This window comes from Apodemus sylvaticus, chromosome 8, assembly GCF_947179515.1.
Source record: "Apodemus sylvaticus chromosome 8, mApoSyl1.1, whole genome shotgun sequence".
In the NCBI taxonomy this organism is placed as follows: domain Eukaryota; kingdom Metazoa; phylum Chordata; class Mammalia; order Rodentia; family Muridae; genus Apodemus; species Apodemus sylvaticus.
Genome location: NC_067479.1, coordinates 120,228,864 through 120,246,709, shown reverse-complemented (window position 1 = coordinate 120,246,709; position 17,846 = coordinate 120,228,864). Strand labels below are relative to the sequence as shown.

Below are 17,846 nucleotides of genomic sequence, written 5' to 3'. Positions count from 1 at the left end.
ACAAGGGAGGTTCTTTGAACACCCAAATTAAATTATAGCTGAACTTTTGAGTGGACTGAGGGTTCTAATAAGCAACAAATAAAGACTTTTATTGGCTAGCAACACAATGAGAGCTACTGTGCTAAGAAGACAAATCTGGGCAGTTTATATCCCTGGATATAAGATTTACTTAAATGGTAAATAAATGTCAAAGTAACATCCCTAAAAAGTAATATGTAAATAATGAAGATCAATCACCATCACTGATTATTTAATACAAACATATCACAAATGTTACTGGTTGGACTGATTAACAAATGCCAAACAGGAAGTAAGAAAACATTCAACTCTGATGTCTAAATGTAGCTTATTTACTGATTAAAAATATACCAAGTTTTAAAATGATTTGCCGTCTATGGTGACAACACAAAGCTTCCTTCTTTTGAAGGAAATTTTTTTCCATAATCTGGAGTTGTATGCAGAACTACTTGGAAACATCATCCACAGGGAGAAGTAGCTGTCTCGTGACCTGGAGTAGGGTAGCGTGCTCCTCAGTGACTGGATGGGAAGCTGCTTTTAATGGCACCTGGAAAGTGGGCCTGACAACCTGAGAAGGGCTCCTTCAGCTGGCACACTGGCTACACAGTCTCAAACACTCAGAATGTTTGGTTGCACCTTACAGCAATCAAATCACCTACAAGGTAGTCCTAGAAAGCTTAGCTGATTCCTTCATTGTTTTCAATGGAAATTCTGTTGCTTTCACCACTCTGTGTGTGTGTGTGTGTGTGTGTGTGTGTGTGTGTGTGTCATGTGTCACCTCCAAGCCTAAACTCTAAGCTAGTTATTGTGCAACATTCTGACTGCCAGAGTTCTTTTTTTAAAAACGGTAAGTATATCTAATAAAATCATGAGGCTCCCTCTAGCTCTTTAGAGAGCTTACTAACCAGCTATACTATGTAACTCCTGACCAGCAAAAGATGTTGCAGAACAGTCGTTTTCAACTCTGTTTCTTGTCAGGATGCAGATGGTAAATGAGACCATCTGCAGAGGAATTCAGAAAGCACCGCTCCTTTATACATTCATCACGTTAAGGCTAATAATTGCTCCCAACCTAAGCTTTATGTACAAGGGCTCTATAGTGAAACTGAAACCTGTATCAACTATGCATGCTTTCTCAATTTACATTTACTCACCTTGTATAAGATGAATTTTAATCTCAAAAACCAACATGCAAGCATTTCAAAGAAACCCAACTTGTAACCCGCTCTCAATTTTAAAAGCCTACCTTTAAATTTAAATAGGAAAACCTCAGAGGAGAGAATAACCTGATCTATGAACAGGGTGTCTGTGGAATTTATGTAAAACAAAGATACTGATGGTAATTCATAGAAAAAATCTTCATGCACCATAATAATTATACACAATCCTGTTAATGACTTTTTATTGTTTAATCTTTTCAGCAATTCAGTATTGAATATTTGGGAATTGTACTTATTTAGAAGACTATAAATAACATAGTTGCAATATGCCATTGATGTTTTGTCCGTCTTCCAATAGCCATAAAAGCCACTATTACCCTGGCAGGTCAGGCCAAGCAAGTGAGTGCGAGCATTGCTAAATCAAACTCTTCATCCTTGCTGAAGCCACCTTTCAAACATTTAAAAATATTTAAAATAGCCCTGAGTCTTAACTCTAAATTTAAAGTAAGGGAAACCGCTAGCTTCATCACCTACTTTGGACTCCCTTAATCTAGGAAATATTCCCAGGAACAACAAAAAAGAATAGCTCCCTCTCCTCTCCCACCCACACCCCCCCTTTTTTTTGCCAATGTCCAATTTCTTCTTTTCTGAACAGCTGTATTATCCAACTTAAGTTGCTCTGCTAATTTCAGTCCCTCAGGGACTAACTTGGAAGGCAAATAAAATACAAGAAAAGATCAATTTGCTGGGAAAGATCAAATGAGAAAACTGTGGGGACAGCAACAGGTCAGCGCATGGAGAACTAAGGAGACCTGTTCTTCATTAACTGCAGCTCTCTGGGGACATCACACACTACCTGTCCGTGGGCTTTATTGAACCATCTAACCTGCCTCTCTGTTCCATTCTTCTGGGCCCAAGTGAATCATATCCTGCTGCTGACAAGTTAGCAGGGGACTGCGGCTGCAACATGAAAGTACTTTTCTTTCTTGTCTAAATCAGGCAGATTTTTGAAATGACAACACAGCACTGACTCATGACATGGCAAGATGAAATGAGAGGACTGGGCCGGTCTTGGAGCTCCACAGATAAAAGTAATCAAATGACACTCATGGAATGCAAATTGGCATTCTTGACTGCAGCAATTGCACAACCAAGAAACATCCCTGACAGCAAGCAAGATTAGGACAAAATGTTATGTAAAGCACTGAACTCAGAAACTCTCACTTGAAAATTCAAACTGTAATACTTACATTTTAATATAGCAACAGTCAGCCCTGCTTTTTGCCTGCTCCTTTTTGTAATCACATATCCCTGCCTGACAGATAACTCACATCTCAGGCAGAAGAGGATAAGTCAGGTATTAGCAATACACTACTACTATTAATATTTCCTCAATATTTTTAAAAGTCACATGAGGTTGGTTTTTACCCAAAGTTTTATATACAAACCCAACTTAATATTCTCAGAGGATTAGGGGGTCAAGGCATTTCAGACATGCTTCCAGAAAGATCCTCTACACAAAGTTCACATTCAGGTTTGCTAGCCCTTCCCTCAGGTGAAGACGTTCCTATGCTTTGGTAAAGTAATTAGCAGTCTGGATTTTAAATCCACTGCTCTCCGGGAACAGAAAGAGTACCTACAACTCAGAACTTCATTAAAACTGAACAAGTTTAAATGAAACGGCTACAAATATGATATAAAATACAGAGCCTTTAAGGGCTCACAAAGGATTCTCGTGTGGATGATTCCAAAGAGCGAAAGGAAGTTCTATCAAACTTACACAAGGCTTAGTCTAGAGGAAAAGTTCAGAGCAGAAACACTTAGTGTCAGAAATAAATTCCACCTAAAGCATGTGTGTCTGTGCACAAAACCATCTAAACGTGCAGAATAGAAAACGGTGGGAGACAAATGGACTTAGCCACCGCTCAGTGATTAGTATATGGGAACAGCTCTGTTCACAAATAGTAACACTGGCCAGGGGAAGAAAAGGCATGCAACTGGCTTTTATAATGTTCTGTAAAATGCTGTTACAAGAAATTCTCCAGCTCTAAGCAGATATATTTCATATTTTGTTTTGATCCCTCACTTAAACACAGGATCCAACAACTACAAGTGTTCATGAAGTACTTAAAAATTAATAAAACAGGTCACTTTCTGCCACTATAATCCTGGGTACACAGGACTATTTTATGATGTCTTTTGTACATCAGTTTTACAACAGCTTGACTCTAGGGTAAATGGGATGCATCATAAATCGCACACTGCTTTCAAAACCTCTTTAATTTCTGTCAGCATTACTGTAACCGCAGTCCTAGGTGCATTTTGTACGTGTGTGTGTGTGTGTGTGTGTGTGTGTGTGTGTGTGTGTGTCTGAATTTGACAGTACCATCTTCTACATTCCAGTTGTGACTTTGATCTCTGAAACAAGAGATGTCACATCAGGGGGAAGGGAAGAGGGAAAAATGTCAACCTTCTATCACCCCGTTTCTTATACATCCCATGTACACAGGACCCACTCTGTATCTGAGCCCCCAAGTGGGGCTAACAACAGTGACACTGGGTGGTAGGGAACTCCAAGAAAAAGCATGGTCAAGCCCCATTTCTAACAAATGAGCTCCCAAAAGCAGACAGTGCTTCCCAGCTGCAGAGAAGCCAGTCCTTCCAGGGGCTGTGTGGAGTCTCCCTGTGCTGTGCCATCCCGTTTCCTCCACCACAAGTAGTTGGGGTTTTTTTGTTTGTTTGTTTGCGGTCCCCATGCAGGCCACGCCTGGGCCCCCTGTACCCTCCCTCCCCTGTGCCCAGCCGCCGCTCGGGGCTCTGAATAGGCCGGCAAGTTGGGAAAGTTGCCGCGGGAACCAGCAGCTCCATGTATCCCGGGTCCCCGCGTCCCGCGCCCTCTGGAGTCCCCGACTGCCCGCCGCTCACCTAAGGCGTGGGGAAGCCCTCGCTCCCGTCTGCCCGCCCACCCGCCCGCAGCCGCCTCAAAAACTTGGGGCCAAGTTGAGGGGTGGGGGTGGATTTCGGGAGCGCCGCCGGCTGCCGGCCTCCTCGCGCCGCCGCACTAGAGGAGAACGCGGCCCGCCGTGGCCCCGGGGCGGCCCGCCCGGCTCTGTCCCCACCCAGTGCAGCCGCAAGCGGAGAGGAGGTGGAAACTTCTTACCATCTTGGCACACTGGTTGTCAAGTGCAGCCCCCGCCTCTTGGTCTCCTCTTAGCGGCAGCGCCCCTCGGCCGCCTCAGCTCTCCACTCGGCCTGCTCCCTCCCCGCCTGGCCACTCCGGGCCGTGCTCACTGCCCACGCCACTCCCCACCCGCCCACGCAGGTGCACTCTCACCGCGGCCCCTCAGCGCTCAGGTGACTGATTTACACCCAAGCCCAGGGTCGTGCTCGCTCCCTGGAGCTCGGAGTTGTCCTGCTCCTCCCCAGGCCGAGGGAGAAAGGAAAAAAAGGGAATGGACTGTCCGGGAGCAGGGCTGCTGGCGAGGCGAAAGCCGCACAGCGCTGTGAAAATGTCTTCTCTCTGGCCTGTGCATGTAAAACCCCAGTTTTCCCACCTGTCTCAGCGTCTCCTTTATATGTGCTCAGGCGTGTTTCCATCTTTGAAGTGAAGATGGCGATGTGTACCTTGTTGTGAGGATTTAACCACAAAGTCCTTGTGCACCGATTCCAGAATAATAATAGACTGTGTGTTGAGGCCTGGGACTGTGGGTGACTAAGGTGCAGTCTCTGCTGTGGAGATTTAGAGGGTGACACAGGCAGGCCTGCTATGCTGGTGCATTCCCTTAATCTTAGTGCCCTGCAGCCAGAGGCAGGCAGATGTCTATGTTCTTGTGGGTATCTGGGCCTACAGAGTGCTTGTTAAAAACAACAAAGTCATTGTAAGTCTTTATTCCTTTAACAATATTGTGCTCGGTGTGGTCGCACAGGCCATGAATCCCAGTACTCGGGAGGCAGAGGCAGTGAGCTCTGTGCCAGTCGGCTCTGCAAAGTGAACACCAGGACAGTCAGAGCTGCAAATCAAGTCTAGAAACATTGTTTGTGTGTGTGTGTAAGGATGGGGGAAGACATGTGCTCTGTAGTGTCATGTGTGAAGTTCTGTGGTGTACGTGTGCTTGAGAGTGTCATGTGTTAGCTTCAGGAGTCTGCTGATGAGGATTCCACAAAGGATGAGTTAGTTGATCATGGCCCAAGAATTACCAATGCTTCGTTACTTCACCATTATGTTTTTGCCACAGAGTTCAATCTAGTTTGTGTACTGTACCTTTAAAAATATGGTCCCAGGAACAGGGAGTATGTATCAGTTGATGGACACTTGGAAAGTACATGACTATATGATGAACTCTGGGTTTGATTCCCCAGTAGGAAAAATAAAGGTTAAAAAAAAAATCCATAGAATCCCAATTGGTAGAAAATTTACCAAGATCTTTACAAAAGAGCCTATAGCTGGTTTGGGACTACCGAAACCTTGACTTGCAGCTCTAAGGGGCCCCCAATTCACCAACATCTCAGTGACATTTATGCTGTTGTTCCCTGTGGGAAGCAATGGAAAACTTCAGATAAACTGAGATAGGTCCCTTTTCATTATTCTTTAACAACTTTATACATGAACTTTATATATTTAATTTTAGTCATTTTAACCCCATTATCATCTCCCAACACTGAGCCCCCTCATTCTCACTTCTCCCATTTTCATATCCTTCTTCCTTTTCTTTCCTTTCCTCTCTTTTTTTCATTGTCTGTTTTTTTCTGTGACCAACTCAACTTAATTAACGTTGCTTGCAGGGGCATGAGTTAGTGGTTATTTATTGAAGCATGGGCAATTTGGCAATGGCTGTAATTATAAGAAGAATGATTCTTCCTCTTCTAGCAAACATTAACTGCCAACAGCTCCTCACGAGGCCGCACAAGCCCCTTCCCCACATGTACAACAGTGTGAATTCAGGAGCACAATGGCATTGCCATCGCCAGAAGGCAGCAAAGATTGGTCCCTATAAACATGACTCCTGATTTAACAACAGCAGTGATCCAAAGTGCGGTACCAGTACTGGAAACACATTCCTGTGGTGACAAGGTGGAATGGAAAGAAAAGGAGCCATTTAATGAAGCAAAATCAGAAAAGTTACAAACAAGAACACTATATTGAATAGTGCATAGTGCTCACTAGGTAGCTCTTCTGTGCCTTGATGAATTCTTTGCTTTCCCAACTCCACACAGTTCTGACACCAGTGCGAGGCTTGTTGTGCCCTTGGTCAGTTACCCTGTTCCAGGAATTCTGTTAATAATTAGTTCAAATCTTATTTTCAGTGTGAATACTTTTTCTTTGCTTCACTTTGAGCTTTCTTGACAGATTTATTTTCTATTATCACTTCTTTTGACCTGTCACATGAGCTTATCAAAGACAAGGGGACAACATAACTACATGCCTGTCTGCTCATAAACCAAATAACAGAAAGAACTAACGCCACTAATACAGTGAATCATAACTCATTAACATGACTTCTGATATAATTAGACTATACTGATAGGGAACTGGTGTTAATTAACCGTGGCAAGTAAAAGCCAGAGTCATGTAAAAGAAGAAACAATTATACTTAAAGTAATTTTAAAATGAATGAACTGAGTCACCACAGATTTAAGAAATAGAACTTGAGTATCTTCCTACATCTTATAATAATCAAAGAAGCGGGAGGTCCCTGAAGACGCAATTCCATCTAGATTAATAGATGAGAAGAAATTTGTCCTACAATTCCAACTCTGGTACCAGTAACAAAATTATGGGTACTATTATGTTTTTATGACATTCCTTTTACAAAGTCAGTAATATTTTTTCATTGGTTGAATGGACCAAGAGAGAATAGAATAATATTAGACAATACTTGTAGAAATTCAACCAGACACTATCATACAAATTTACACAGCGACTGCAACTGGTACTATTCTCTAATGTGCTCACAGAAGCCTCATAGCCACCCACAAGGCAAGTGGCATTATAATCACCTGTATGTATAGCAGAATGCCAGAGAATAAGGAAGTCCAATAATTCATCTACAGATAGGCCAACAGTAAGCAATAAAGCCAGGATCTGAACTCAAAAAGCAACTTCACAAATCAAGCTGTTCAAAATGCTATTTCTCTCTGCTTTCTGTACAAAATAAACACAGTCATCAGGAAGGGTACCCAGTACTGATCCCTAGATGTTGCACAGATATCACTCAGTGATGTTCAACACCACACACAGTTTGCTCTCCTGGGACATCAAGTACAACAAACAATGACCCACTGAGTTAGAAAAACCATTCCAAGATGCTAAGGGTGGCAGGAGAACAGAGTGAAAAAAAAATTCAAAATAAGTCCATTATTTTCTTCTATGGAAAACTGACATAAATACAAGAAGATCACTAATAAAATTCACTTTGTAAGACTAGAAAAAGTCTTGTATTTATCATAAATGTGTCTAAGAAGAGTGCTGTTACAACAAGCTATGGACATTTTCAATACCTCTGACCCTGAAAGTTAATCATACTGCTTGAAGAGGTCTGATCTCACAAGAATTCCATAAGGAGCAGGAACGTGAGGGCCTAATAAGGATGTGTGACACAGGAGTAAAGGGATTAGTTAACTAAAATAAGTGGATTCCTCTCTAAATATAATCCGCTCATAAGGACATTTAGAACATTTGTATCTCATTAGGGGTATTAAGTGAGGAAAAGAGTCTCAGTACCAAACAATCCTAATTATAATACATCTTAGGAAATAAAGTGAGTTTTCATAACTGAAACGGAAAATGTATGGCAGGAAACATCTTTAATATAATAACAGAACTGTCACCAAACTCAGACACTAAAGCAAACACGGCAGGCTAAAGGAACACAATGAAAACTAACTAACTGCTCTCAGAATGACAATGGCTTTTCTTCTTTCTCAAAACATGCTTCCTCTGTCATCATAACAACCCAAAGCAGAAGTAAGATGACTGAGAAAAAGAGACTCAGTTTGTAAGCAGCAGGAGATATAATAACGGTTTACTCTAACACATCTTCCATGAAGGTGACACAAGAAGTAAAATCAAGGCAGTTAATAAGGCAACTTCACCATCAGTGGGCTTCCATGTGGGGAAAACTCTGTCTACTTCACCATCTCACCAGAAAGGAGAGCTTGCCAACCAAGTATTGCAAGAATAAATAAATAAATAAATAAATAAATAAATAAATAAATAAATAAATAATAAATAAATAAATAAATAAATAAATAAATAAATTCTACAGAAATGGAATGCACGGTGTGACTTCTTGTTGTTAGATGTTCAAAGACAATTTTACTAAAATTGAAAAGAGAAACTTGAAAGCAGGTAAGCTGTAAACCTCAGCAGCTGTCACAGAATTGAACAGGGAAGGGTTTGAGTTAAGCCAACATGGAGGTCAGCCACCTGGCAGATAACAGCTACAGGGCAGACACAAAAGCTTTAAAGAAAAGGAGACCTAAAGGACTAGAGAAAGCATATTTAGCTCTGGCCAGCAACCTAAAGACAGAAGAGAAGAAGGAGGAATATATATGTTCCGTTTTGAGTCAGAATTCACAATGGCAGGCAGACCCAGCATAAGCTGATGGTAGCTCTGTAGCTTCTGCATCGAGGATGCGAATTCCAGGAAGGGAACGTAAGATAATAAAACAGTAGGTCAGAGGTGATGCCCAGTGTTGGGTATCCATCACAGCTTCGGCCTCTTACTGTGGTAAGAGTCTCCCTCAGAAGGTAGGGCTGTCTCATTGCCTTTTTGAGCTCCACAGCCTTATTGCAAGCAGTTAATTTTCTAAATTTCAGATAGGAAGTAATCACTACCCTCTCCTAGCATAGTTCCTCTCAGGAAGCACTGGAGAAAACTTGGGCCAGTGCCTACTCTCAAGGCTGTTCATCTCCATGACTAAAATCACGAGGCATCTCTCTCTTTGTTGAGAGCTAGGGCTTTCATGCTCCTAGTCTACACCATGCCCCCAGGAAAGACGGGGCAGGCATAGGCATCAGTGTTTTCACATTAGGTACAAGTATTTGCCTCGATTATTTTTAAGTATCTATTTGAAAGCTGTGAAGGGGTTGTTCTGTGGACAGTTGCATCATTATCCAGCGGTGGCTAAGAAAACACTTTACCATTACATAACAGAAAGATCAGAGGACAGGGAACTATTTTCCTACTGTAAGACTCAGCCCAGCTTTTAAAAAGCTGAATTTCTCAGCCAACAAAAGCAATCAGAACAATAGTCTATGTTATCATTAATTTTACACTTTCCAGTATGGCCCACTCCTCTCTGTAGTAAGTCTTTGCTATGGGGAATTAGGGTTGAGGGAAGAATATAGGGATTTAGATCAGTCAATGAATTTTGCATGATGTATGTATATATGTACGTATGTACGTACGTATGTATGTATGTATGTATGTATGTATGTATGTATGTATTTGATAAATGAACTGTCCTTTCTTGATTAGGCAACTTTTCCTTTCCTTGAAAAATAGTGTCAATCCTGTTCCTATTCCTACCTGCCCCTGGTCCACTTACAAATTCTGTTTTCCCTTTCCAGAAGATCCATGTACCCACCCCCACCACAGTCCTCTCTCCTTGTTACTTACCCTCTCTGGGTTTGTGACTTGCAGTATGATTATCCTTAACAACTAATATCCACTTACAAGTGAGTACATATCATGCTTGCCTTTCTGGGTCTGTGTTGCCTTGCTAAGGATCATGGTATTTTTGATTGGTTGGTTGGTTGGTTGGTTGGTTGGTTTGTAGTCTAATCTATTTGTCTGAAAATTTCACATTGTCATTTTTTAACATCTGAGTAATACTCCATTGTTTAAGTGTATATTTCCTTTATCCATTCTTTGGTTGAGGAAAATCTAGGTTTTTTCCAGAGTCTGACTATTATGAATAAAGCAGCTATAAACATAGTTGAGCAAGTGTCTTTGTGGTAAGATGGCGTGTCTTTGGGTATATGCCCAGGAGTGGTATAGCTGTGTCTTAAAGTAAATCAATTCCAAATTTTCTGAGAAACATCCATATTGACTTCCAAAGTAGCTGTACAAGTTTGCACTCTGACCAAGAATGGAAGAGTGTTCCCCGGGCACCATGCTTGCCTCCTGATGCCATACGCACTACCACACTGGTCATGGACTCTAACCCTCTAAAACTATGAACCTCAAAAAATTGTTGCAAGTTGCCTGGGTCATGGTATTTTAACACACCAATATAAAAGTGACTAAGACAATGATGAAATCCTATTACCTTAAAAGCCAGAGAGTAAAAAGCTTCTGAGCCTATCAGACACCCTCCTATGTCATACAGACAGCATCTACCCTAAGCATGGAAACAAGTATGAATGTAAATGTATGAAGTCTTTCTTAATTTTAAGCTGAACTATATAGCACATACCCCCTACAGAACACAATCATCTTCTCTTCCTGTGCCCTGTAGCTTATTCTTTCCATTGAAGCATCTGTTCTGACACTTAATGCCTTTACCTCAGGCATTCAAATATTACCAGGTCTAAATCAGGACCTATCTCAGGAAAACCCCAAGACTTGAATCACCCTTCACAGGATTCATCCACTGTCTAGACCAATTTTCAACCTCCCTGAGGCCTTTAACTAACTTAAGGAAGATGCAATGCTCAATAAAGATCCACAGAAAGAGTGGTGCCAAAGTGGAGACAGAGTATAATTGATATAATCTATGTTGACTAACTTTTGTAGGGTGGGGATTCCAAAGCAATGTAGGTGGAATAAGTTAGCAAAAGAAGTGGGAAAACTGCAGGAAGATAGAAAAGAGGAAAAGAGCACTCCACGTTTGACAGAAGTTTCTCCACTCCAAAGATGTTTGAAGAAAAACTGTAACTGCTAATCCTAGCCTTTAAAAAAAATACTTCTGACATCATTGCAGTATTAGAAACATTTGGGAGTATGAACCATCGGCTGACAGTTACAGGAATCCTGGAAGGGGAAACAATGGTCAAGGAAGGCCAGACAGCAGTAGTTATAAACCTCTGCTCAGTCCCAAAGCTTCCTCCAAGCCATGCAAACCACTGCCGGTAAGAGGTGGATGGGAATGCTGTTCCTCACTTCCCCAGGTGATGATGCTAAGGAGGGGCATGAACACAGCTCTGCTGCAGAGAACATTTGAGTTCCTTGGTTTTCTCACCTTTTGAAGTAAGACACGTCATGGGTTTCATTCCCAAGGGCCTGAGATTTATAGAAGCCAGTAAAGACATGATTTACAAGTCTAACTACAGAAAATGCTAGTATAAACACAAAAACTTTCCAATTTTCCTTATGCCATGACTTGGTCCTTCTGTAATATAGGAAATGGGGTTGAGGAAAATGTTGTGGTAAAAAAAAATAGAGCAGGTCACTTCAAGATTAGGAATCTTTCAAAAAAGATAGCACCCCTCACTCAAAAATTGCATTTATTTTATTTTATGTGAATGGGTGCTTTGCTTACATAGATATATGTGCACCACGAGTGCCTGTTACAGACAGTTGTGAGCCACCCTGGGTGCTGGAAATCAAACCCCAGATTACTCCTCTTCCAGAGGAACAGTGTCTTTAACCACTGAACCATCTCCAGCCCTGTGCTCCAAGTTTGTGACAATGAAGGTTTGAAAAAACAATACACCCACTCTCAAAGCACGTAAGTAAAGAAAATAGATAAACTACCAAATCAGTATTCCATGCTGTCAATGAGTCACCAAGTACATCCCACAGAAACTAACAGTGTTTAATAAAAGTTCCTTTTATCAATAATATTCTCATGTTACTTAAAAATTCCACAAAAATCAGCTCTTTAAAGGAATCTTTTTTTATAATTGAAGCCTTTCAACTTAAATGCTTATGCTAGCTAGACTGAGTATTTATACTCAAAATAGTACACCTTCAATTCAGACATCTAAGAAAGCAAAGTATGGTAGATGTTTCAACAACAAAATCATGCTTCCACAGAATGTCTGTTGCAAGAGAATATATCTGTAAAATCACATGTGAGAAATGTTTATATGTCAGAAATATAACTAACTCATAAATACACAAAACACAATCTAACATTAGAAATAGAGCATCTGTAAATTCAATATCCATTATCTGCCTTTCTGGCTCTCCATGGATGTCAAAAACAACAAGACTGATAAGCATCCTTTTCACTGACTGTAGTGCATGCCCACAATTGCCGGCTAGATTAGTAAGTACCCATTGTGGCTAGCATGGCAATAGATGTTCAGGTCAGCCTGTTCGGCAGATGGCAAGAAACCATGGACTCTGATATCAGAAAGTTAGACTTTCAACAATATGGCACACAACAGAGAACTTCCTGACCAGCACAAAACATCGTGGTTGGAGAAATGGAGCATGATTAAAATAAAAGAAACAATACGGGAGAGTTCATCATCTAGTGCCATTTCTATCTTTAGTATAGATTTTAAGATCTAATCTACTCTAAGTCTCTCAAAACAATAACTATTATTCCCATGAGGTAATAATCAACTTGAACTCAGAAAATTCAAGTTCAAGTGTACTGTATGCTGAGACGGTAGTCACGGAGAGCACAGTGGCACTGAATGAGTTCTCACATACTTTACATTCTATGGCCATCTGAAACCATGCATGAATGAAAACATACATGGTGTCATAAGCACATCACAATCTTTCCTAGATAGCAAAGTAGTGAAGTATTAATAACTATTATATGTCATTAAAAATATCCCCTGGCTCTTCTGAAGAGAACAGTATTCTCTAGCTCAGTGTAAGGAATCTGTTCAGTAGCCATGTTACAAAAATCCAAAAGCTAAGTTAATGCTAAAATGCTTATCAACCATGTGGGTTCCAGAGCCCACATTATGAAAAAAAATACAAAAAAGCTGAACCCCAAGAGGAGAAATAATCTGTAATCGGGTATCCTACTGAAAAGTCTTGAGAAACTGTGAGTTCTTGCCATCTCAGAAAGCAGGATGACTTAAACACCTATCATTACAATGGCCAAAACAAGGGTACCACTCCTTGTCTACCGGGGTGGTAGATGAAAATCCATGCTGAGGCTCGGGAAAGGAAGCTGAGCTGGACTCTCCTACCAAAGAAACAACTACCTCCACAAGGCAAGTATGGGCATTCCATGGGGAGGAAGAGGTCCACCTACCGATTTTCATCTGGCCTTGCTCCCATGTATCAAGTTAATGTTTTAGCTCAGTGAAAGTAATTACCAGCCAGGCTCTGCAATCCATCATTCACCCTGGGCATTCCTGCTGATTCTTTCTTTGGTCTGTAGGACACAAGAATCTCTTCTGTTGATCTGTAAGTGCAAAGGAAAGATTTGGTTGTTACTTGTTTCTTGCTATTCTAAATTTCTGCCAAGTAATTAGAATAGAAAATGAACTATTTTCAAGTTTTTTAATTGAAGCTATGGGGGTTAGAGTAGTCATAGCCTCTAACAAAAATAAGATTAAAATCATACATCTTTGATGCCCCCCCCCCACACACACACCTCTTCCAAGTAGAATGGACAAATGTAATCTGACTCTAGACAGTGAGCTCAGGGACTTGATCCAAATCACCCTCCTTCTAATTTAGGTCATTTGGCAAGAATACATTAGTAAATTAGCAAACTGCATATAAATTTACAAAAGGTATTCCTATATCCTCATATCATCCAAAAGAAAAGCATTATTGGAGTCCTCACTGCATAGACAATGAGTGGAAAGTTCAGAGGTTAGATGCACTATCCCCAGGAACACATTTCACAGGTTACAAAACAAATTTACCCACTCAAAACATTAGACTTCTACACATCTTTCCAAGTAACTATAATACAGGACAGCTTACATGAGTTCTAACCAGGAGTAATATCCAAAATTGATTAGCTCTTTGGCGTTCATCACACAGTAGGCATTGTTTATTTTACATACTCCACTAAACTAAAGACTTGACAAAGGCATTCTAAAATTCCCCCTCAATGCTCCCTACCATGTAAGTCTGTTTCCTTTACATAAGTATACTGATTAGCAATATAAATACAAGTAAATATAATAAATTTATAGATACATATGTATGTATATAATATATAAAAGACCTATGTCGTAATTATCACAGTAATGTTAAGTTAAAATACATCAGTTTAAAACATTCTGTCCTTGGTGATCAGAAACCCTATGGATATAGGATCTGTGGCTATATACACTACCAATCTAAACATCAAATGGCTGTGGGTGACAGCTAGCTTGTTCAGACAATGCTTCATTTGACAATGGACCATGAGAACACGGTGGTCCCACAGAGTGACATGAAGCAATGTTTATAAAATGATCTAATGTACACATAGTTGAAAAAGAAAAAAAAAGAAACTGAAGGACAAGAAAACAAAGGCCTTATTGTTGGAGCAAAATATTGATGGTAAATTATCTGCTTACAAATAAATCTATGATTAAAAAGAAGAAGAAGAGAGAAACCAGAAAAACTACTACAGACACATTTGTGTCTGAGGAGGAGGCAGTCCTCAGAAGGGCTTGAGAGACGGTGCTAAGCAAATGGGCATCTCCATCTTGTCACACCCACGGACGACTTTCCAGGATGACAAGATATGATCCTGACATTGTTTAGACTTCAGCTCTTATATTAGTTTTTAATCAGAAAAAGGTTTTAAATGAAAAATGTCTTGACAACAGTCAAATAATCTTGTACAATATATCCATATATTAATCTAAGTATAAGATTCAAACATTTAAAAATAAGTTTTATAAAATGCAAAGATTCAGTAACTTGATTAATTACTAAAGAACTACCCAGTACTCCCAGAGCTCCCAGGCACTAAACCACCAACCAAAGAGTACACATGGAGGGCCCCAGGGCTACAGATGCATATGTAGCTGAGGATGGCTTGTTGGACACCAAAGGGAGAAGATCCCTTGGTCCTGAGAAGGCGAGATGACCTAGTATAGGGGAATGATAGTACAGGGAAGACAGAGTGTGTGGGTTGGTGAGCAGGGGGAGGGGGGAAGGGTTAGGGAGTTTTGGGGGAAAGCAGAACCAGGAATGGGGACAACATTTGAAATGTAAATAAAGAATACAACTAATTAAAAAACCGAACTAAGTGCAGAGGGCTTACAAAGTCTACAGTAGTTTGTTATAATGCCCCAGGTCCTCAAAGTCACACACCATTCACTCACCAACTCACCCACGGCTTTAGGTTTGTAAACTCCACTCATAGAAGTGCACCCTATGTATGCTTGATTTTCAGCATTTCTACTGTGTTCTTTTTGTATCTTTTCTGTGTTAGATGTTTTTAAATATAAAAATATCTGTTCCGGTTGACTACAATATACAGAACAGAAATACGCTGTATAGTCTTGTGACTTAGGAGCAAGATAATGTATCACATAACCTTAAGGAACAGGCCACACCATCTAGGACTGTGAAGACTATTCAGTGATGTTCACATAACAATTCAATCTAAATGTCCTGGCATGTTCCTGAGGTTTAGCGACATGAGAGCACAAATAACACCACACCTCTCTTTGTCATTGAATGAAACCAAGGCACCAGGATCTACAAACAGAACAAGCAACATCTGGACTTCTTTGGTGTATAAAAATTAACTTCATCACACATACTATTTTTCTTATTTCCACTCTGTATAATTATACACAACCTGAGAGGTGTGCTAAAAAGGAAGAAGTCAGCCGTAATCTCAGAAATGAGAGCTGCTGAGATCTGCTTTTCCTCCTAGCCATTTCTCTGACAGACTATTCAAAATACTTCCCTTCCCACAGAAAGTTGGAATACTATCGTGATGGACGGTAATAAGATAGATAACACAGACTAGAAGAAATGGATTTCGTTGCACTTACAGCATTGGGTCAAACTCCTAACTAAAGAAACAAGGCAAACTGGAGGATCTATGTATTAAACTCCTTTGGAAAACTAAGAAAGGAGGCAACCTAACTACTCAAGTGTGACACCCATAAAACAAGAATAAATAAGAATCTACAGTGAGTACAGAGAGGTACCCCCTGTTGGAATTGGTTTTGTTCCTCAAAAACATTTTTTTACTTTCTATTTTAGCATTGAAACTATAAACTCTTAATTATTTTATCAATGAGAAACTTAGCTCAGTCCCAAAAGTGGGGGTGGGCATAAAAAGTCCTCTTTTCTTCTCAAAATTACTGTCAGAGAACACGAAGGAAATACTACCTAAGTGTAGCACGTATGCCTTTTCCCCCTTCTTGCACAGCTATGTAGCCTTAGCCCTCTAGTACATGAAACAAATAACTTACAAGGAAGGTCAAGTGCAGCGTGATCAGCTCTGCACATGTGAAAATGGACTTCAACGGAACCAGTGGCCTGCAGTGATAGGAGCCCCTGGGACACAAATGTGTTTTAAACATTTTCATTGATCATGTATGTATGTCAAAGGCACCTGTTTAAAACACACTCATATAGAAAAAAATGCTTTTTGTACTACTTACCACTGAGTAAACAAACACAAGTTTCAAATAATTTTCAGTGCAACAGACCTGGAATTTTATTCACCCCAGCCTAGTGATTTTAAATGTCCTGTGACCCTCATAAGTGCTGCCAACATCAACATCTGGTACCTGCACAAAGAAAACAGATTCTAAAGGATTCTTCAGAACCCTTTCAATTTCATCATATGCTTAATATGTTTCTAAGATTTTTTCTCTTCTTTCTGATACAGCAAAACATAAGTACTTTTTTTTAAAAAGTAAGAAACTGTTCTAAGAGATAGCTGTATGTTGAAAAAATAAGTATCTGAAATCGAGTTGTTGCTTATTTCTTCACCCCTCTAAAGAGTTTATAAACAGGGATCTTAAAAAAATAAAAAATGAAAAATAAACAGGGATCTTTAATCTGATGAAACTTCTGAGTAGGACCACCCCCCTACAAATACATGAATATGAAGAAGAGACACTGAAACCCAAACCATAGCCTCTACGCATGTATTTCTTCTTCCTCTTGTATTTTCTAGCACAAGGATTATTTTATGACCACACCATTCAAAGATTGTAAGAAAAATGATCATGTCACTGTGCAGGACTATGACATACACTGTTTTCCAAAGCTATACACTAACAAACTGTGTTAGGAATCTCAAAAGAATCCAATAATTATTAACTAAACAAAAATATTTAATATAGAAGTTCAAATTGACTTCCAAAAAGTCAATCTTGCTATAGGGGAAATCAACTACATATCAAAAAAAGTGACCTGAAGAACATTTTTTTAAGCTAAATTACTCTAAGATGCCTTCTTTGGTTTAAAAAACTGTAGGAAAGTGTGGGAAGTAGGAAAACTACTTCCCGATTGCACATCATCTGAAATGAAAGAATCATCCCATACTGTGTACTTTCAAGACAGTTGCCTGGAAGTTCATGTCTATGGAAACCCCCTCCCTATCTGTGCTTCTGGATCAAGTCTGAATTATCACTGTGTAAGTAAATCAGCCCATAAAAGTTTTCCTCTGTTTCAATATCATCAACTACTAATACACAAGACATACAATGGGGAGTTCACAGCTAATGCATCATTTTCTTTTCTCAAGCACTCATGCCACACCACATACCTGCTTAATATCCAAAATAAAACAGTTGTCTTCTGCATTAGAGATTTTTCTCAAGGAAAAAAA

The 17,846-nt window shown here is 40.0% G+C and overlaps 1 protein-coding gene across 13 annotated transcripts in view; it reads right to left on the bottom strand.

The window, feature by feature from the left end:
• LOC127690897 (uncharacterized) overlaps positions 1-13,483 on the bottom strand; it is a 627,431-nt gene extending 613,948 nt beyond the window's left edge. For all 13 annotated transcript variants that reach the window (XR_007979193.1, XM_052190463.1, XM_052190462.1 and 10 more), the window contains exon 1: positions 13,411-13,483. The gene's annotated coding sequence lies outside the window, so the exon portion shown is untranslated. The remainder of the gene's footprint in view (positions 1-13,410) is intronic.
• Positions 13,484-17,846: the final 4,363 nt, after the last annotated feature.